This window comes from Magallana gigas, chromosome 3, assembly GCF_963853765.1.
Source record: "Magallana gigas chromosome 3, xbMagGiga1.1, whole genome shotgun sequence".
Taxonomy (NCBI): domain Eukaryota; kingdom Metazoa; phylum Mollusca; class Bivalvia; order Ostreida; family Ostreidae; genus Magallana; species Magallana gigas.
In genome coordinates, this window is record NC_088855.1 from 21,125,650 (window position 1) to 21,149,283 (window position 23,634).

Below are 23,634 nucleotides of genomic sequence, written 5' to 3' on the forward strand. Positions count from 1 at the left end.
TTGGTCTAAACTGTGCATCGGAAATATACCAAAGTGTGATGTCACGAATGGTGGAAGACATTGACGGTGCTGAAGTCATCGTTGACGATATTCTTGTGTGGGGTGAAACTCTAAAAGAACATGACGAAAGATTAAAGAAAGTCTTAGAACGAGCAAAAGACTATAATTTGAAATTGAGTTCCGAAAAATGTGAATTCCGCAGAAAGGAAGTGACCTATGTTGGACATGTTCTCAGTAGTGAGGGACTCAAGGCAGATCCAGAGAAGATCCGGGCCGTGACAGAAATGACACCGCCAACTAACAAAAAGGACCTAAGGAAATTCATGGGATTCATTCAGTATCTTGCAAAATTTCTTCCAAACTTGTCTCAGGAATCGGCACCCTTAAGACAATTACTCTCTAAGGATGTTGCATGGCATTGGGATGGAAACAAGCAGAAAAGTTTCCAGAAACTGAAGGAGATGGTAACCAATACTCCAGTTTTGACATATTTTGATCCTGAAAAACCAGTCTTACTTACCGTGGACAGCAGCTCAACAGGTCTTGGAGCAGCAATAATTCAAGATGGTAAACCAATTGCATTTGGATCCAGAGCTTTGACTACAACACAGCAGAAGTACTCACAGTTGGAAAAGGAGACCCTAGCTATAGTTTATGGCTGTCAGAAATTTCACCAGTATGTCTATGGAAGACGAATTCAAGTTGAAACTGACCACAAACCTCTTCAGTCTATCTTCCGTAAACCATTACATGACATTCCAGCCCGACTGCAGAAAATGGTTCTTACATTACAATGTTATGACTTGGATGTAACATACAAACCTGGGAATACTCTTGTTGTAGCTGATCATCTATCCAGAAATTACTTGAAGGAGACAATAGAGAAGTTAGTTGATGAATTCTCCGTCAATGCTTTGTCGTACTTACCCCTATCACCTGGAAAGTATGCAGAATTACAAAAATCAGCTTCCGCAGATCTTGAAATGATTCTACTCAGTAAAGCTATTCTAGAAGGATGGCCAGAGAGTCGCGATCAACTTCCCGTGGAAATACGCACCTACTGGAATTACAGAGATGAACTTGCATGCATAGATGGCTTGATCTACAAAGGTCTTAGACTAGTGATACCACAAACCTGTCGTAAGGAAATGTTAGCGAGGATACACGAATCTCATTTAGGCATTGTAAAATGCAAAGCAATGGCACGTGAAGTCATGTTTTGGCCATCAATGGGAAGTTACATTGAAGATATTATCTCCAAATGCAGCATTTGTGCTACCCATCAACGACAAAATCCAAGAGAAAGTCTTATTCCTCATAAAATACCAGACCGACCTTGGTCTAAAATAGCCATGGATTTGTTTGAATTCAATGGACACCAGTATCTCCTGTCAGTAGACTTTTATTCAAAATGGCCAGAGATAGCGAAACTGGAACAGCCTAACTCCAGTTGTGTGATTCAACATCTAAAGAGCCTGTTCGCACGATATGGTATTCCTGATGAAGCCTTGTCTGATAATGGACCTCAGTTTGCTAGTGCTGAATTTAGGAAATTTGCCCAAGAGTATGAATTTCGCCACTTGACGTCTAGTCCCCATTTTCCCCAATCAAATGGACAAGTGGAACGAATGGTTCAAACAATCAAACACTTACTCGAAAAAGCAAAGGATCCTTACCTGGCAATCTTGGATTATAGGAACACACCTTTTGAAGAACTTGGATTATCGCCAGCTCAGTTATTTCTAGCGAGACGATTAAGGACAAAGTTACCTGTATCAGCAACACTTTTGAAACCACAAAACGCTGAATTTGTCAAAGAAAGCTTAAAGACTCGCCAGGCTAAGCAGAAGAGGAAATTTGATAAACATGTTCCAAAATCTGACTTGAAACCATTGATTCCAGGAGAAAAGGTTCTGATCAAACACAATGATCAGTGGATACATGGATCAGTTGCAGAGAAACATGAATTGCCACGTTCATATGTAGTTAAGGGAAACAATGGCAGGAAATATCGCAGAAATAGAAGGGACTTAAGGCCAACGAACTCTAATCCTGCAGAAGTGAGGGAAAAAGAAGAAAACCTGGAAATTACACCATTCCTGGATCATGCCGCCCAACATGGATCGATGGATCGTGTGGATAGGAAACCCGAGAGGAAACCTACTATTGGTAACACAGAGGAGATACAGAAGGACGCGCCTCAAAAGATTCAGAGTCCAGTGAAGACCAGGTCGGGACGTGAAATCAAACTTCCATCAAGATTCCGTGATTAGTTGTGAAATCAGTGATAATGTGTTTAATATTTTATTTCTTTATTTGAAATTATCAGTGAAAGTTGTAGTGGCTCAGACAGAGCATCGGTGCAACTTGTGTATTGATTCATAAGGATTCAGAGATGGAACCTATGACAGCAGAACAATTTACAGAATAGTAAATTTTCATTTATTAGACTTTTAAAGTAAAATTCGAAATTCTTTTCGTTTAATATAATTGTATGTAGATTGGCTTAAACTAAATTCTTGAAAGAAAGGGAGATGTGACATATTTAAAGTACAAGTTAATTACATAATCACTGTCAACCAAATGTTTTATTATATGGTAAAATGTACTGTTATGTAAAACATATTATTGAAGCGGAATATAATAAACAGTCTACACACACACACATGCGTTGTATATGACAGTCATTATGGAGACGATTTCAACAATCTGGCAACACTCAGGATCGACCGCGCTCTGGGCGACCTCGTGTGACGTCACGTCAACAGGACAACCACATTAGACTTGTTTGACTGCCCGTAGCATTCCAGGGCTTCGACCAATTAGTCCAAGAACTGTGCGTAATTGTCTGCGCGAGCAAAACATCAGACCGAGACGTCCAGCGGTGCGCCCAATACTGCTTCAACATCATCGTATCGCCAGACTAGCGTGGTGCACACGACATCTGCGATTCAGAATACAGGACTGGGCCAATATTTTGTTCACTGATGAATTAAGATTTCATTTGGATAGAAGTGACGGCCGTTGTAGGGTGTATCGTAGCGTTGGGGAGCGTTACCAGGACGCTTGTGTTGTGCAACGTCGACAATTTGGTGGAGGTAGCGTTATGGTGTGGGGTGGAATATCAGCACGTGGAAGGACCCTCCACAAATTGTCAATGGAAATCTCACTGGCGTACGCTATCGAGATGAAATTATTCAGCGTCATGTGATACCCTTCATACAGAGACATCAAAATGACATCACTCTGCAGCAAGACAACGCAAGGCCACACGTTGTACGTGTAGTCAGGGACTTGTTTATTCAACAGAATCAATGTCGATGTCTTGCCTTGGCAAGCTGTTTCCCCCGATTTGTCGCCGATCGAGCACGTCTGGGATGAAATGGAAAGACGTTTACGCCGTTTACCAAATCAGCCAGTGACATTGGCTGATTTACGCCAGGCTTTAACCAACATCTGGAACAACATCCCTCAAGCATTTCTGAACACTTTAGTGGCATCAATGAGGCGTCGCTGTCAAGCATGCGTGAACGCAAATGGTGGTCACACGCGTTATTAATTTTGTTAATTCAATTTCAAATAACAGCGACTTTCGAGTGTAGTGAAATGACGTTATTCGATGTTGACATTAATGTGTTATGAGATGTTGTTACGAATACATGTTTTAACAGTATTACAAAAAAAATTGTTCATTGTAATTTTTAAATGTTTTTTCATATATTAAATAATGCACAGTTTCTTTTTCCGCTAGTATATTGTAAACGAGAGATGTTTCTGAAACACTTATTATGCCCCTCCCTTGGATATTCACTATAGGGTGCACAAGCCCTTATTATGGGCATTTTACATTATGGACAGTTTAAATGGAAGTAAAATTGACCTTTTAAAGTTTAGAAGGCCTACTTAAGTTTTCATTGCGAACGTTTTCGTGCATACTACGATACAGATGTATCGTATAGTGGTTCATTAGATTTATTATTATCTATCAAATCTTTTTGATTTACCAGCTCCAAAGAACAATCTTTCTACGACCAAGTGAAAACTTATTTTAAGGACCAAAGTATTTGGTCAAACACAATTAAGACAATTATGGATCTCTTCTTGTCCCTGTAATGATAAAAAGAATGACCAGAAATGTAGCAAGGGGACATGGTTCTACCAATTGGATACTTGGATAACTGAGAAACAATTTGTTCAAGGAACTTGAAATGTTAGAGGCTGGAACAAATAAAGAGGATATAGAACTCAATGCAAAATACTACACCCAGTCAAAATAAATCCAATTATAAAATCCAAAAGGTGCCCCAAACTTCACTCTAAGGAAACCTCACATATGTTGTGCATTTTGTATTGATATGCATTCTTCAAATGATGGTCTAAAATATGAAAACTAGCATCAGTGTATGAAAATAGTCAAACGAGACAGCTGTGCTTCAGCTGCTTAGGACGACATCGGGTCTCAGATTGTCAGAGTAGGTCAAATTTCAAAACACGTCACCACACAAGTCTATGCAACATTAGAGACACAGAAAATGCTCAAAGCACAAGTACATGTAGTTCTACATTAAAAATAAAGGCTGAAAAATCAGACACATCAAATGTATTCCTCCTCACACAGAGATCAACCAAATGTGTTATTGCTACATGCATGTAACTGTCGTAGCTCCTTTTAAATATGGGCAACTAACAACTGATGCAAATATTTTGTTCGATGAAGGAGCTCAGAGATCACTTGGCCGAGAAATTATAGTTAAAACCATTATGAGTTGAAGAGGAAATTAACATTCTTGGTTTTGGTGACTTAGGAAAGGGGAAAAGGGTTCAGAAACTATATACAGCTGTAAACAAATTAGAAAACCTAAGGAGAGAGGAGATACCTTTCAAGTCTTAGTTGTTCCAGAGATAACAGCTTCAATACAAACCCACATAACTGCAGCAAAATTACCTCATTTAAGGCATTTGAAATTGACCTACCATAGTACTGAAGATGAAGCATTTCACATCGAACTACTTATTGATGCAGATTAATAATGGAATTTGGTGGAAAATGACATACTTTGAGGGAATGGACCAACAGGCGTTAAATCCAAACTTGGATACTTACTTTCTTAACCAGTATATAAACTCAGTTGATTCTTCAATGGTGAACGTCATGGTAACTTACAAACTACTTCGTTTACTCTTTGCAAAATCTTGAGAAGTTCTGGCAAATTGAGGCAAATGGAAATGAGAAAATGCAAGAGGAGTCACCAATTCTTTCATACGAGAAAAATTCTTTTGTAAATTGTAGCTGTCGTAAAACACTCAACGCTGCATATCTAAATGATTGTTTGATCAAAATTCCTCCACAAGCAAACAGTATTGCTTCAAAATTACTAAGATTTCGTCTCAGCAAGTATGCAGTGGCAACAGACATTGAATAAGCATTTTTGAAATTTCTATGCAATCACTTTGGAAACAAAAATTAGAAAGGGATGTTCCAGTACCAAACTAAGTCAAAACAACATGGTTTGCATTTACAACAACATCTCTTAGAAATTGAGATCCCTAGATGCTACTTCCAAGAAGGGAATGCATCTGATACACAGCTTCATGTATTCATTGATGAAAGTCAACTTGTCTATGGTGCCTGTAAATATTTGGTTGCGAAAACTAAATCAACACTCGCTGTGACACGAAATCGAGTTGCTCTACTAAAAAGAATCACGTTACCAAAATTGGTACTTTTAGAAGCAGTCATAGAAGCAAAATTAGCGAATTATCTTTTGGAGAATATGAACCAAAAATCTAGGGAAGTCCATTTCTGTACTGATAGTCAATTGGTTTGAAACGGGTAAATCAAAAAAAGACACTTAAATCATTTGTGTCCAATATAATCAAAGAAATCAAAACTCAAGTTTGAAACATAAACTTGGAGATATGTTCCTACTGATTCGAATCCTGCTGATCTCCAGACAAGAGGCATCTCGGCAAAAGCGTTCCTTAGAAACAAAGTATTGATGTCTTGACCTTTGTAGTTAACAGATCCGGTTCTAGGGCCGCAATGTGAAACAACTGTTACCAATGAATGTACGACCTTAATGTCCTTAGAAGATGAAGTAGATGAGGAACTGTTCAATGAAAAACATCTATGCTTCAGTAACATAATTGACATAAAAACGTACAGCAATATCAGGAAGCTACTAAGAGTTTCAAGCTATGTTTTACGTTTCATTCAAAGGTGTAGATCAACGAGAAAACTCAACCAAAGACGTAAATTACATTGCAAAGTGGAATCATAAATCCACTTGGATGAAATCAACAAAGCCACATTAGTATGGATTAAAGACATACAGAAGCAAACATTTCATCAAGAACTGTCAGCAATTACAATAGGAAGGTGCCTTCATGTACCAACATTTGTAAAACAACTAAAACTGTACCGTGATAAAAACCAGGTTTTAAGCTGCAAGGGCAATATAGACTATTCATCTCTGGATGACTCAGCAAAATATTCTGTCTTGCTACCAAGAAACAAAGATTTACCGATTTGATGATGATAAATATCCACAAAAGAAGTTTGCGCACAGGATGTTCACAAACCATCAGAGTAATTCGTTTGTCATTTTGGATACCATGTTTCTGGAAAATGCATTCAATGCCAGAAAGTAGTTGGACAGTCATTTCTTGCAAAAGACATTCTGCATACTATGCATGCTATTTTCAACTGCTGGAGTAGATTATGCAGGACCCCTAATGTAAAAGTAAAAAACAAACATAAAATGTACATATATCTGTTCATATGTGCAACAACCAGATCGAGCTGTTCATGTAAAACTTGTTCCAGATCTATCAACTGAAATGTTTGTATTAGCATTCAGGAGGTTCATCAACAACAAAGGAATGCCACACACCATATACTTACATAACGAAACAAATGTTTTACCTGCCTAGCGTACCATCATGGATAAAATCGGTTTAAATATTATAATACCTGAAATGTTATAATACCTAAAGGTGCACCATGGCATGGATGTTTTTGAGAACACCTACTCGGGACAAGGAAAACAATTCTATGGAAAATACTTGGAAAGGCATAAATAAGAGAACCAACCTTTCGTAACATACTGTGTGAAACAGAAGCCACAATAAATGACCGTCTACATACTTACGTCTCTTCAGATATCAATGATCCACAACCACTGACACCCTCTCTTCTACTAAATGGAGATCGAGCACTTCCAAATTACTTTTGTGGCCTGGAGAAAGATCATGAAGGGGAAGTAGATAAGAACCAATGGACAGATTCCTTTATATAAAACAGAATTTCCTTACCGTTTTACAACAACGATGTAAACATGAATATCTGACAAGTCTATGGGAATACCATCGTTATCGTTTGAACAATGTTCAGACATTAAAAGTTGGAGTCAATTAGATTTATGACAATTGCCCGGTAGCGAATTAAAAACTTACATTAATTGCAGACCTTGTGGACAGCAATGATCACTTGTCTCGTTCTGCGACAACAAGAACTAGTATTGGTCATGTAACTTCAAGACCCTTATCAAAATCATATCCGTTTAAATAGCTCTGCAAGTTTTGCGGGGAATAGGTGGCGGGGTGGGTAGTTGCTTTAAGAACCCTTCAATCCCCCTGTACACCAGTAGTTGAGTAAAATGATTTTGTGACATTCAATCTGTTCTATAATTCTTAATTGACTGACCATAAGTTTTTATCATTAGAAAATTTTAAACAGTTCAAAAAAGATGTGCATGTCAGTTTGTGCGAACATTAATTGAATTCATCTAAATTCACGTGTTTTGGGGAGTTGATTTTAATCAACTGTCCCATTCAGTTACTCCGGTAAACCGGAAGTGAAACAGTGTTTGGACCTATGCTCAAATCATCGCCGCTGACAAGACTTTGTTCTCGAAAATAATCGATAAATTCGATGTAATGCATTCTGACGCATTGTTCAATGAAAAACATCTATGCTTCAGTAACATAATTGACATAAAAACGTACAGCAATATCAGGAAGCTACTAAGAGTTTCAAGCTATGTTTTACGTTTCATTCAAAGGTGTAGATCAACGAGAAAACTCAACCAAAGACGTAAATTACATTGCAAAGTGGAATCATAAATCCACTTGGATGAAATCAACAAAGCCACATTAGTATGGATTAAAGACATACAGAAGCAAACATTTCATCAAGAACTGTCAGCAATTACAATAGGAAGGTGCCTTCATGTACCAACATTTGTAAAACAACTAAAACTGTACCGTGATAAAAACCAGGTTTTAAGCTGCAAGGGCAATATAGACTATTCATCTCTGGATGACTCAGCAAAATATTCTGTCTTGCTACCAAGAAACAAAGATTTACCGATTTGATGATGATAAATATCCACAAAAGAAGTTTGCGCACAGGATGTTCACAAACCATCAGAGTAATTCGTTTGTCATTTTGGATACCATGTTTCTGGAAAATGCATTCAATGCCAGAAAGTAGTTGGACAGTCATTTCTTGCAAAAGACATTCTGCATACTATGCATGCTATTTTCAACTGCTGGAGTAGATTATGCAGGACCCCTAATGTAAAAGTAAAAAACAAACATAAAATGTACATATATCTGTTCATATGTGCAACAACCAGATCGAGCTGTTCATGTAAAACTTGTTCCAGATCTATCAACTGAAATGTTTGTATTAGCATTCAGGAGGTTCATCAACAACAAAGGAATGCCACACACCATATACTTACATAACGAAACAAATGTTTTACCTGCCTAGCGTACCATCATGGATAAAATCGGTTTAAATATTATAATACCTGAAATGTTATAATACCTAAAGGTGCACCATGGCATGGATGTTTTTGAGAACACCTACTCGGGACAAGGAAAACAATTCTATGGAAAATACTTGGAAAGGCATAAATAAGAGAACCAACCTTTCGTAACATACTGTGTGAAACAGAAGCCACAATAAATGACCGTCTACATACTTACGTCTCTTCAGATATCAATGATCCACAACCACTGACACCCTCTCTTCTACTAAATGGAGATCGAGCACTTCCAAATTACTTTTGTGGCCTGGAGAAAGATCATGAAGGGGAAGTAGATAAGAACCAATGGACAGATTCCTTTATATAAAACAGAATTTCCTTACCGTTTTACAACAACGATGTAAACATGAATATCTGACAAGTCTATGGGAATACCATCGTTATCGTTTGAACAATGTTCAGACATTAAAAGTTGGAGATGTCAATTAGATTTATGACAATTGCCCGGTAGCGAATTAAAAACTTACATTAATTGCAGACCTTGTGGACAGCAATGATCACTTGTCTCGTTCTGCGACAACAAGAACTAGTATTGGTCATGTAACTTCAAGACCCTTATCAAAATCATATCCGTTTAAATAGCTCTGCAAGTTTTGCGGGGAATAGGTGGCGGGGTGGGTAATTGCTTTAAGAACCCTTCAATCCCCCTGTACACCAGTAGTTGAGTAAAATGATTTTGTGACATTCAATCTGTTCTATAATTCTTAATTGACTGACCATAAGTTTTTATCATTAGAAAATTTTAAACAGTTCAAAAAAGATGTGCATGTCAGTTTGTGCGAACATTAATTGAATTCATCTAAATTCACGTGTTTTGGGGAGTTGATTTTAATCAACTGTCCCATTCAGTTACTCCGGTAAACCGGAAGTGAAACAGTGTTTGGACCTATGCTCAAATCATCGCCGCTGACAAGACTTTGTTCTCGAAAATAATCGATAAATTCGATGTAATGCATTCTGACGCATTGTTTTTCAAGGAATCTCATTTATAAATACAGACTTAAATGGTACGAACAATTTAGATTATGTTTGTAGTAGTATGTATTCCTACGCCAGAGTTCTATATAGTCTTGTTCAACCAGACTGTCTACGTAAAAATTCGACAATCAGTGAGTCTATGTATCTTACTTGTCTTAAAGGCCCTGTCACACAAAGTTGCCTTCCCACGGCGTTGTAAAATTCATGGAATCGCCGTAAAATCGCAAGGAAAATTCAGTAAAAATTGTACAATTTTATTTGAAAATTTAACAAGTGGAGATGTCACGGCGTCCTGACGGCGACCCAGGCGTTTTTAAGGAACTCCCACGGCGTGTAACTGCGTTTACACAGAGTTCTACTTGGCGATTGACTGCGTATCCGCCGAGCGCTCATGGTGTGCTAGGAGTTTTTATCGTGCGTCCACGGCGTGCTCTGCGCGCTGACTGCGTGCACAAGACGTTCTTTACTTATTGGTAGATTAATGTTAATTTGTACAATTGTATGGGAAACAAACAAGAGTTTACCACTACATTTAGTAAATAAATGATAAAAAAATGTTTTGTTTTGATGAAAAGGTACATTGAAATTGAAATGTAACTTGTGAAGGACTAGGACAAAACTCTTCGTAGTCATGTCTACAAAACAAAAATCCGTTATAAGATGTTAGAAAACATAGAAAATATGTGAAAACTTCAGAGCCAAATGGAATGAATTCCATCTTAGACGTCCTTTCATAGATCCTTGATTAGTAACAACGTATACTACTTTTTACATAGTTATCCAATTCCAGTTTGATAAATAATTACTACATCGCTTGCTATTATACAACAGCCATTGTTTGAGTTTTTATGGTCTGGATAACAACGCACTAGAAACGCTGTTGGAGCGCGGTGTCACAATTTACGTCCATAATTACTTTCCATACATTTTGTGCTACGTTTATAATGTTACTAATTTATTGTTAGAGTTGCTTTCCATAGTTTAAAGTTCACTCAGCCGGTTTTACTCCCGTGCATTTAAGAATTCAGTCTCGGCGTAGCAATTGGAGAGAGCGGACGTTTTCTACCAGCTCCCTCATTTCATCCTACATGTAACGTATAAGTATTACTGACCAGAGTCCAACTATTCTGGGTAAGTTTGTTTTTATTTTAATGAAACGGATTTAATGCCGTATTTATTCCTAAAATGGCCAGATAACCTTGTTTTATATTTTCCGTCAGTAATTTAGAAGTATTTTGAAGTAATGTGTGATAATGAGTATTTGCTCATACGAAAACTATTAAGTATAAGGTAAAAGTATGTGTATTGTTGTGATGTAAACATATGTTGTATGTATTTCAGATTAAGGCGCGTAGTAGTTGCCGTAAAATAAATGTATTAATGTAGTACACAAGTATATGAAAGTGAAGTACGTGTACGAGTCTAGTGATTGTGTAAAGTAAAGTATATGTAGTGGAGAAGTAAAGTTATGTACAGCAAAATGTGATAATTTTAAGTGTAAATACAGGAAAATGTAATGAGTATTAACGTAATGCGCAGTAAAATGCAAGTATGAGTAAAATAATGTTATCTGTGTATTTATCATTTCATTTATATTTCAGATCCCTTTTTGTACCTTAATCTCAAGTCTGTTGAAGAATTGGAAATTTATCTGTAAATTATCACCTGAATAAAAGCTACGTAAACCTATTGAACGTTATTATTTTGGAGCCGCAACGCCACCCGGCGACACGCGGTACAAACGCTACTAAACTCAGAAGAAACGTCAAGAGAGCGTGATGAACGCAGCGACAGCTTTTAATCCAAAACAAACATCTTTTTAAAAATCAGACCCTTACTATACAGGAAGGTTGCTAACTTCGTCTGCCAGCTGAGAGGCGCTGCCGATGAGTACTATCAAACTGCCATTAAAAAGGTGACCTTATGTCGTAGCCTGATAATTCCCTTCTTTGCATATCTCATGTCATGACTACCGTATAACGGGTATTTTTTACGTGCTGCTAATTTTTACAAGTTTTATAAATCCGTAAAAATTAAACGCGTCAATTTTCACAGAAGTAAAAAAACACCGCAGGTAAATTTTCTATATCGTACGTAATGTTCATGACCTTCAGCTCAATCGTGTAGGTATATATGAGCGTTTTTGGTCACGTGGTGATAACAGTTCAGATCCTTCTATTCAGTCTTGAGTATTTTTTAAAACTACGTATAATGCCACATTAGTAGCTAGATTTCAATCACTCAGTCAATAACTTTGGCGGGGATACGAAGCTATTTTAAACCAGTATCTACAATGCCAAATCCAAATGGATCGCTTAGTGAAATGATTCCAAAGGAAGTTATAACTGCTTCAAATAAATCGGTTTCCACAACTAATTCTCCACCAAGAATACCGAAAAGGGGGGAAATATACGAAATAAACCGATTCCGATCGTGCCGCTATTGGCAGATATGCAAGTGAAAACGGGACCCCAAAAGCGCTAAAGAAATTTTCTTCCGATTTTCCGGGACTATCTGAATGTACTGTTCGTAATTTTAAGACCAAAAATTATGTTCAACATATAAATGATCGAAAGAGAAAACTTGAAAGTACGGACGAGTGTGTTGTCTTAGATATACCATCTCTTAAACGCGGCCGAAAAACTGTGCTTGGAGACGAACTATATCGGCAAGTTCAAGATTACATCACAGCTACGCAAGCAAATGGTGGTATAATTAATACTACGATTGTCTTATCCATCGGTTTTATGTCATGTGAATAAAAACTTTGATTTTTGAGATGGAGTTGTCTCTATTGAAAAAAGAGAGAGAGAAAAAAAATTGAAATGGAGTTGTCTTCGTTTTTTCCGGTAAATCGAACTGAGACGAGCACATGGTGTACATCAATGATGTTACTCAGATTCATAGGAATAAGTAAAGTGCATATCACATATGAAGTAAAGGTAAATGAAGAAACACAATCATAATAATAAAGGACTCGTTAACAGTACAACGATTTACTGATTTGTAGTGTGATAACTGTAACAAAGTCACGGTGAAATTTTCCCCGCTTTTACCACAGATAATTTAAATTTTTTACGGACATGTCCAATTCGTAAAAAAATTACGCGTAAAAATTCAAATCGCCCTATTTTAAGACAAATTCGTAAAAAATCACAGCAGTAAAAATTATCCGTTATACGGTATGTGAATACATTTATTGGGTAAATTAGGACCATTTTCACGGACAGGTTTAGTAACAATCCATCTTCGATCAACGGAAGTGAGGGTCCTGAAGCACCTGTGACCCCACGCTCCTTTTGCTTGACATTCGTACAGAATTAATGGCAAGGTATGCATTAAATACACAAAATAATTTGATAAAAAGAAACCTAGTGAAAAAAAAAATATGCTAATATGCATATCTTTTTCTTAAAGTGAAAAGTGCCGAAATTTCTAGAAAAATTAATGGAATCGGAATTTCTTGGTAATATACATATTTACACATTGTGTCCTAAATGCCTACACAGTTTCTCTAAATTCCATGCAGCGGTATAATTGGAAATGCGCTTACTAACTTTTTATTACTATATTCAACATTAAGCCAAAAAGGTTCAAAAGGGCCTAAATTCATTATAAACTAGACAACATTGAGATGGTGAGCATCTCAAAGGGCCCAGCTTAAATAATGGACAACAGTCCCAGAATAAAAAGCATTTCAGAGAATTTTTCTTTGACCTTCACATATAACTTAAAATTTTTCCTTCTGGCATAAAACTTTTAAGTCAATCATGTTACCACTTACATAAGGACATTTTTTGATGCATGTATATCTGTCTACGAGAGAGAGAGAGAGAGAGAGAGAGAGAGAGAGAGAGAGAGAGAGAGGGATATATGCAGCAAGCTTTTGCAAGAGAAAGGGAAAAGAATTTCGGTGCTACACCACTTAAAAGGTTTTAAAAAGTTTCTGATGAAGAATTGAAGGAGAGAAGACATTCCCCATCTACACTAAAAGGCACAAAGTGGGGAGTGAAGACCTTTTTAGGTAGACTTTGTACTTAATATTTAACAGATTTAAAAATCATGAAAATCTAAACTTAAAAAACCATTTAAAAAAAATATCCAAATAATCAACTTACAATAAATGATAGACCCCAATCAGAAATTGCACCTGAATCCCTCATATATAAGGGTGAGTGCTTTACTAATTAAGCTATTGGTGTATTCATAATAGATTATCATTAATGATTGTTTATTTTTACTCCTCTAAATCCCTTTTCCTAAACCACTATTTTTCATGCAGAATGGTCACTTGAAACTTATGGGTCAATGCTGGACTTCGATAACATTAATCTTGAGGAACTTGCAATTAAACTTGGCAAATTCTCCGCTGAGGCCGCCCCCCAAATTCGATCTGCCCTAAATCGGCATATTTAAAACGTTGGGAGGAGAGATTTTAATTTAAAACTTACAATAGTATTTTGGATGTAAAATAATACAAAATTTTCAAGCGTGTTTGGCACGACCTACAAAACACAAAGAAATAATTCCAGAAGCTGACCTAAAAAGAATTTCAGTTACCTCTATGAATTCCTGAATCCTGTGTCTTTGTGGTTTTGACCCGGGGAAATTCTTCTAAAATTTACCTCTGATAATCAAAGTCTGAAGTACTGACGGGAGTTGATTTTATCGATTGTTATTTATTTTAAAATCAACGAAAGTTATTTGAATTACGCACATTTTTATAATATGAATCCTACAGGAATTTCGTGAAAAACCAAATTCAATCATCTTGTGTAATATTCAAAGAATTATTCCATCAAACTATGTATAAGTAATCGAAATAGTTATGAGAAATTGTATGGATCCAAGCAAAATTGAACTCTACTCTCGGTTGAACGAGACTATATTGAACTCTGGCGTAGGAATGCATAAAATGTCCGACTTAAAAAAATATCTAAATTGTTCGTACCATTCAAAATCTGAATATTTACAAGGCATCTACAAATGAGTTTCCTTGAAGTACAATGCTTAAGAACTCATTACATCGAATTTATTGATTAGAACTAAATGTTGTCAGCGGTGTTGATTTGTGTTTAGGTCCAAACACTGTTTCACTTTCGGTTTGCCTGAATAACTGCATAGGAGAGTTGATTAAAATCAACTCCCAAAAATGGCTGTGAGTATGTCACTCTTTCCCATGCGACAATAGAAAAGAAAACTGACAGGACGGCATAGATGCAGCAGAAAATTCTTAAGAAATCAGAATGTGTTCGGTTCCTTCAGGTGATATGTGCCCTGTCAAATCTCTCCGGCTGTACATGTCAAAAAATTGTATCAGGTTCGTTCGCCCTAGCTACCCGTTTGCCTAAGGAGTCCGTTCGCTCTAGGTCCGTTCCCCCAAATAATTGTTCGCCCTAAACCTCGTTCGCTCCTTGTTTGTTAATGAACCACATCATAGGTTATTCTATTTAATTTCAACTAAAAAGTTTTAACTTTTATTAATTATTCGTATATTATATGTTTTTCCTTCATCAAAATAAGGCGTAGTTGGTAAAATTGTCAGATTTTATTGCCTCAAATTGTCGATTACCGTCTTGTTGTTAACCGGCTTTTCTAACAGAAAAATCCGGTTATTGAAAATGAGAAAATGGCAGGCGGGCGGCTGTCAAAAGGGTACCCTCATTGTACGGTTAACTCATCCTACAGTTTTCAAGATAGGAAGTTGTTCTTTTGCAGATTAATTGTACATATCTCAGAAGTGTGCGTATTGCTAGGATTTTGATTTCTGATAATTCATGAAAAAAAAATACCATGCAGCTCTTGAACTTAGTCATTTTTTGGCATATTTCTGGAAAAAAATACCAGCCAAATATTGCATATAGGGTACTCCATTGTACTGGATACGGTAGGTAGTGTTTATCAATTCAGAATTGACATGGATTATGGATCCATACAGTTCACATAAAAGAAAACCCGGTTTGCTGTCACATTGACAGTTTTCACTTGTTTTTATAATTGTAGTGGCGTTGCATCTTTTGTTTACAGTTATCTCTCTTGGTTCTTGGACGAAGTGCGCGGTTGTCATTGACAACCGGTGCTATCGTCTGAGAACCGGGCGTATCCTCTCCGCTTCCTGGAGCATTTGGTTGTTTATCTTCTTTTTAAACAGACGTCTTTATGAGTATGTCTCCTTTTCATTTATTTATTTTCGTCCTGAAATCCTAATCATTAACTTTATAAGGTCAGCATCGGAATGTCCTTGCGACCGGAAGTTCAGTACCGGTAGTATTAACTAAGTCTCCGATACGGTCACACGGAAGCATTCGGCTATTGTCCCCGACAGGTTCTTGTTGGTTTGCAAATGCATCAATAAAATTATTTTGCATGCATATGTTAGTTGATACTGGGGCTGCTGTTTCGTTTATATCAAAAAAAGTTTTAGATAATATAGATCTATGTGATCAATTTTTACAAAAGGTGTCAACTGAGTTGAAATCAGCAGACGGAGAACCATTACAGGTATATGGTCAAACTTAAATTTCTTTGACATTAGGAGATAGAGAATTTATTTTACCTTTGATATTAGGAGATAGAGAATTTATTATACCTGTAACAGTGGCAGAGCTAGGTGACCTTTGAGGAATTTATGTTTTAGACTTTTTGTCAGAAAATGATGTTATATTTAACCTTAGGTGTATTAAATTTTCCTGAATTTCGAGTACAATTAGAGAGTGAAGATAACTTAAATTGCGCACAGTATATCTCGCTGACGATACAGTCATACCAGGTTTTACAGAGACCTTTATAAAGTGTAATTTAGGAATCTCAAGTTTCAGATGTTTAGAGGGTATAGTGGAAAAGAGAGATGGAAAAGAAAGATGGTAGCAAGCGTTTCTGCGTCGAATACCGTTAACTAAACCATGTAACAGTAAAAGATTCATACCCGCTTCCTCGTATAGATTAGTCTGTAGATGCGCTGTCAGGGTCCAAGTACTTTTGTTCACCACTTAAATTGGCTTGTAGGTACTGGAATGGATGAAAATGATAGACATTAAACTGCGTTCGTAATACATGAAGGGTTGTACCAATTTAAGGTTATGCCTTTTGGCCTTACTAATGGCCCTGCCACATTCTAAAGATTGATGGAAACTGTATTGACTTGATTACAGTGGGAACGTTGTTAAGTTTACTTCATGATGTTTTTGTCTTTGGGACAACTTTTAAAGAAACATTATCTAATTTGACCGAAGTAGTTGATAGATTTAGAAACGCAAATCTCAAATTAAAACCCAAGAAAATGTGTTCTATTTTGCGAAGAGGATTCATTCTTAGTATCAAAAGATGGAGTTGAATGCGATCCTAATAAGATTCGCGCAGTGCAAGATTGGAAGACCCCAGAAAATGTAACTGAAATAAAAAGTATTCTAGGACTAGCTTCCTATAATAGGAAAATTATACCGGACTTTGCGACAGTGGCATGTCCACTTACTCGTTCGCCCCAAAAGAACGCACCGTTCGCGTGGGATAGTTCCTGCGAAAAAGCATTTCAAACGTTTAGTTTCTTCGCCAATATTGTCGTATCTAAACAGTAATATCACTTTTGTACTTGATACCGACGCTTCCAATGATGGAATTGGTGCTGTAAAATAAAACTTTATCTATAACTCAACGTAGATATTGCACAACATACCGAAAGTTGTTAGCCGTAGTAGTCTTTGTTAAACAATCTTAAATACTACTTATTGGATAGAAAGTGTTTACTTAGAACGGATCATTCGTTCTTAAAATGGCTTCGTTATTTTAAAGAACCCGAAGGTATGATAGCCAGATGGATTTCTAGACACGTATGATTTTGATATACAACATCGCAAAGGCTCTTTACATGTAAATGCGGACGCTATGTCCACACGTAGATGTAACTAGGTGAACTGCGAGTGCACCGGTGTTAGGGTACATGTTGTACGTTCTACAAACTCAGGTCAAAAACAAAACGGTGTTACCACCAACTGGTTAGACCAATGGTCTGATGACCAAGCTTCAAAGCTCCAACTTGACGATCCTTCTTTGAAAACAATAATTGAAATTATACAAAACGAGGAAAATACTTTAGATCCTGTTTATAGTACCAATTCTTAAACTCGTCAGTTATGGGATTTAAAAGACACCTTTATGGTAAAAGGTGGTATTTTATACCGCCAATCATTCAGTATACCTAAAAATAACCAAAATTTGCTGTTAATAATATCAAAATATATAAGAAAAGACCTTAAGTACCAACTACACAATAAACGCGTAGCGGGACATTTACATGTAGGCAGAGATAAGACTCTAGACTCTATACGCAAAAGATTTACCGGTCTGGATCCATGACAGAAAAACAAAATGAATACATAATGGTCCTAGGTCACTATTTTACCAAATGGAAGGAAGCATTTCCTTTACAAAACCATACTGCACAAACTGTAGCAGATGTTCTAATCACTGAGTTTATATGTCGTTATGGTACTCCATATCTTATTCATACCGTCCAAAGAGAATTCGAATCTCAATTATTTTTAGATGTTGTGTGCAAAACTTGACATATATAAAACACGTACTACTCCATATAGACCTCAGTCAGACGGAATGGTCGAACGATTTAATCGTACCCTACAACAAATGATTTCAGTTTGTAAATAAACATAGAACTGACTGGGATGACCATCTATCATATGTGACGATGGCATACCGTGCTGCAATTCACGACAGTACCAAATGTTTGCCAAATTTATTAATGTTAGGGCGCGAAACAGAGTTCCCGATTGACTTTTTTGCAGGCCATCCGCCTTATTATAAAGAAGATATTTGTATCAATGAATATGTTGAGTTTGTAAAAGAAGCAATTTCTTCTGCATTTCAACATGCTGGAGAATGTCTCCAAGCCAGTTTCATTAGACAGTAAATAAACATGATGAGAATATCAAAATAAGAACTGATTTAGTTTGGCGGTGGTATCCTCCATGGGCCACACAAAAATTAGGATTAGGTCGGCGGGGTCCATGCAGGTTATTAAAAAGACCAGTACTGTCACATATCAAATAAAGTGTTGTAAAATAGATGCGTTAGTTGTGGTTCATGTTGACCATTTTTTAAAAAACCTTATGTTTCGGATGGGTTTGACTCGTCAAATGATGAGTTTCACAATATATGTGCATTTGAAGTACAAAGCGACGCAATAGAACATATTAGGTTTGAACAAGATTCGTTCAGGGAATTTCCCCAACACACAAGACATGGTCATATAATTAAACCTCCTACCCGTTTTTCACCGTAAGTTACAATGTACACAACTAGGCACTTATATGAGAATTGCATTAAGTTTCACCTGACTGTTATTACAAATGTATAGTTATTAATATTATTTTACCATGGCATGTTCATTTCATCATCTTCACCCTCATAACTTATTATACTACAACACTGAAAGTGAAATTAAGTAAGTCTTAGTAAGTTTGAGTCTTATCACTTATACAAATCAGAAAAGATGTGAATTCATACATAAACTCACACATATAGGTCATTTTCAATGAGCAGAAAACTTATTCTATGTGTAATTAATTACACATATAATCATGTACATGATACTGTATTCATGCATAGAGTGGTCAGTGTTATTGTTTTAAAGCATAGAAGATCATTGCATTGTACCATAGTCATGACTGGAACATTTCAGTGTAGTATACATATGTAGGGCATAAACATATACATTATTCACTATATTTGTTAGAACATTGAACATAGGTTTGCTTTTGTACATTTATTTTATACTGGATAGCTATATACCTACATATTTTACAGTTATTGTATACTGGATTATTGCTACCTAAGAACTGTTTGATTGGAAATATTTGAGATATATTCTTAAAATTGATCGAGGAAATTATTTTTTAAATTTTTAAATTATGACCATTTGTTTTGTGACATTTAAATGGATATGAGTGTATGCATCACAAAATGTAACCACAGAACAATTCAATTCAAAATTAAAAGAACAATACACTTTATAGGTGTCAGTAAAATCACAAAATACAAAAAAATTTGTTTGTTATTTTAAAAATGTTTCTTTATATTTAATGACGATATTTAACCAGATTTTGACAGAGATTATAATCGAAATACTTGGAGTCTTTTTTACTATTGTTTTTATTTCATAGCTATTTAATAAATTATAAAAGTATTTAATTTAATACTGCAGCAATTGCAAATAAAATATTTTCGAATCCATTATCATATTTTAAGAAGGTCGTTAAATTAAAAATTATCATGAAATGATTTTAATTGCCAATAAAATTATAAATGTGTACGCAGTGTGATTGTGATTTCTTAACAATTGGTCCGCCTACATTTGTATTGTTTGTTGTTGAAGTCCATGCGTGTCAACTAATGATGAGCAAATGATTAAAAAATTAGGGCTTCCTATAAAATTTCCAACCCGGTATTTTTAGCACGTTCCGTTCATTTCTTACAAGGTCTTCTACGTGTATAGAACATTTTTCGTGAATTCACGTTTTAGTGAATTTGTGTTGCGTTACTTTAGGTACATGTATGGCTCGTCGTTTGTCACTGCGCGAGGATTCCCACTTTCTAGTGCGTTACGTTTGCGACGAAAATCTTTAAGTGCGAAACCGTGTGTTCTTCAAGACTCAGTCTGACTTGAATATTCAGTGTGGAAATGACGCATAAAGAGAGCATAGCCTTCAAATGGGAAATATAAGTTAACTATTTATGGAAGAGTTGATAAGAGTGAGGAAACGTGGGAACTACTAATGACTTATCTCATCAGATTTTCAGGTGTTTCAAAAGGGTTTAGTCCATTCCCGCAAAACAATGGACAGATGTGGGGAATGAATTTTATGGCGTTTGACAATGGATTTCTAAAGAATGAACAGAATCAAGTCCCAGTTAAAATTGTAAGTGGGGATGGATTCCTGGATAGAACATTTGCCACAACTCGAAGTGTCCCTACACATGCGAGTATCATACCTGCAACTAAAACGCTCTCTCTGAGTGAAGAAATGAAATATTGTTTGGTGACAGTCACACAGACCACCTTGAATATTAGAGCTTGTTTTCCTGATATTGACCTTTACAAATTAGAACTGATGTGTGAAAGAGTTGATGGGGATAATAGGTATTACAGCATGGCTTGCTTTCTTATCGAGTGCACAAAACCAGCGGACCCATGTCTAGATTACCCTAAAGCGTATCCCCACGCTACAACCCTTTGCTGCAAATTGATAGAACCTCTATCAGCCCAGTTACCTGCAAAATACAACAGTCACCTGTCGGTTTCAGTCTCCTCTTGTCGTGAAGGCAATGGTTTCTTACATGTATACGAAAATGACACAAGATGGAGATGAATGGTCATGCACTGTTAAAACACCTAGCTCCGGCATAAATTTCGTATTTTGTGGAAATGTAGATGTTTTGGGGACTTTTTCAATATGACACAATATAAAGCCAAGCAGCAGAATATGTGTAACTTTTAATTTATTGGTAATATTGTATACTGTGTAAATGGTGAAATTAAGAAATTGGCTCTATGTGAGCACACATACCTGTATATATGCATGTACAATTTAAGATTTAATTTATTGATTCATTATAATTTCTTCATATATTTAATGTTTTAATGTCCTACCGAGATGCTTTTTGCGCACCAAATACACGTTAACCGATTTTTATCGGATTAAGTCGTAACATAGTTACTGAAAATTGATTACTACTTTGTTCTAGTTACCTTGCTGAGTGTCATACCCCAAAAGTTTTTTTGAGCACTAATACACGTTAACCGATTTAATACCTTGATCCAGTTACCTTGCTGAGTGGCATACCTTTCCTCTTTTTATATTTAGGTTGGGGATGATTTTATATAAAATGATTATTTTCCCTTAATTTGGAAAGGGCAATTTCTAACAATAATCAGTTTGAAATATTTCAAAAAAAAAGATAAGAAAAAAATAAATCCTACAGTTTTGGTGGTATCGAACCCACAACCTAAAAACCCAAGTTTTATAAAGTTACCTTATGTATGGTGCTCTAACCACTGAGCCATTTCATTCACAACAAAGTGTGTTGTTTAAATGCTTTTTGAGACGTTGGCCACGTATTTACGGACTTTTTATTATTTTTCTAAAACGTTCAATTGTTGGCCTACAAAATGACATTTTAAAAGTATAGTGGGTCATCTCTCCGCATTTTTGTTGATTAAAATCGGTTTAAATTCCATTAAACCGCATTTAGAGTATGACAAAAATATGGAGCTCAGACCCACTCTATAAAAGAAAAGGCATTGAAGTTTTAAAAATGACACTATTTGGAGGTTTTGACACGCATACGCCAGTTTAAATCAACCTTTTGCAAGTAATAAAAATATTTAATGGTTACAAACCGATGTTACGTTAAATATACGTTGTTTTCAATCATTTTTAATTTTTTTTTTATCAGATTTAATGATATTTAAATTTTGCAGTATCTAAACATTCCCCATGTGGGCATTTTACACGCCTTATTCACCCATCTTCTTTGTTAAAGTCAGTATTTCAATTCGCTTTACAACTTCAAAAATATGAAATATAATATCGATAAAATATCGGAGCAAAAAGTTGACCATTCACATTTATCGAATTTAATAACCTTTATTGCGTCTTTTGTTACCTGTTTGTGTATTAGCTCATCGTCAGCTTAAATAACATGGATGTATTTTAGGTTAGGGAGAAGTTTGATTATTGCTAATCTTTTATTATCGATCTTGTCGTGTTTTCGTGTAATGTTCTTTAACTGCAGGGGGTATGCAGCATTTCAGTGCTCAGACCCCTTCTACCTCTACAAAAAGTAGAGGCTACAAGCTGGTAGAGTTCGTTATGAAGTTAAGAACCAGGTAGCCAGCCAGAGACAGGGTGTATAAATCCGTGCAGCTTGTATGCCTAGCCATCTTGCGTGTTCGGCATGGGGGTTCATGGCACTCGCTTAGGGGAGGACACTAGATTTGTTTGCTACCTCCAGAGCTGGTCCTGAATATCTCCAGCAGATCTCCATTGTCTACCTTCTATTTGTAAAGTAGACAGTGGAGATCTACCGGAGATCTCCATTCTGCAAACGAGCAAATTAGGATTACTCTTTCGGCTCTCCGATCGAGCTTGCTCATTTTGTTATGGTAATCTAGTTGTCTCCCTTGGCTCCAGCAAACTTTGCGGCCATTCGCCCAACATTGTTTGTAACGTATGAATATGTGGTTTTCATTAATAAATATGTGAACTTATATTTGATGTTGCTAATTTTTTTATTGGCAGGAAGGCAGTCGGGAAATGAAATTTGCAGTAACAAAAGATATGGTTAGCTGCAATATTCAGTTAAATGGTAAAGGCGCTATACCTCTATGAAAATAGTTACACAGAATGGTATTATAATCACTCTGGACAAAAGCATCCAATTATTCTAATGTAAAATTCTTGTAAACTTTGGCTTCAAAAATTTCAGATTATTTTATATAATTGCATGAGATTCTATGCTGATATTTATGCTGAGATTCTATCACACTCTCAAGTTTTAATTTTGTACGTGACAAGCAAAACCCATAGCGTACTAGTATATTCCAAACCTTTCAAATGTTAAAACTGTGCTATATGAATTAAATATAACTTAAACAGAAAAGTACATTAAAATTTCATGAAATTGCTTGACTTCTGTCATTTTCATAAAACAAAACCTACCGCACGAAAAATAGTTCTCATAAAAAACTTGTTTATTTATTGAATTTAAATAGGTTTTCTTAATGAATGTTGTATGATAATGAAAAAAT

At 36.0% G+C, this 23,634-nt stretch overlaps 1 long non-coding RNA gene across 1 annotated transcript; it reads left to right on the top strand.

Moving 5' to 3' along the window:
• The first annotated feature begins 9,523 nt into the window (after positions 1–9,523).
• LOC136273351 (uncharacterized) lies at positions 9,524–11,501 on the top strand. Its single transcript, XR_010711540.1, has 2 exons — positions 9,524–10,943; positions 11,414–11,501. It is a non-coding gene; the product is annotated as an uncharacterized lncRNA (long non-coding RNA).
• The last annotated feature ends 12,133 nt before the right edge of the window (positions 11,502–23,634 follow it).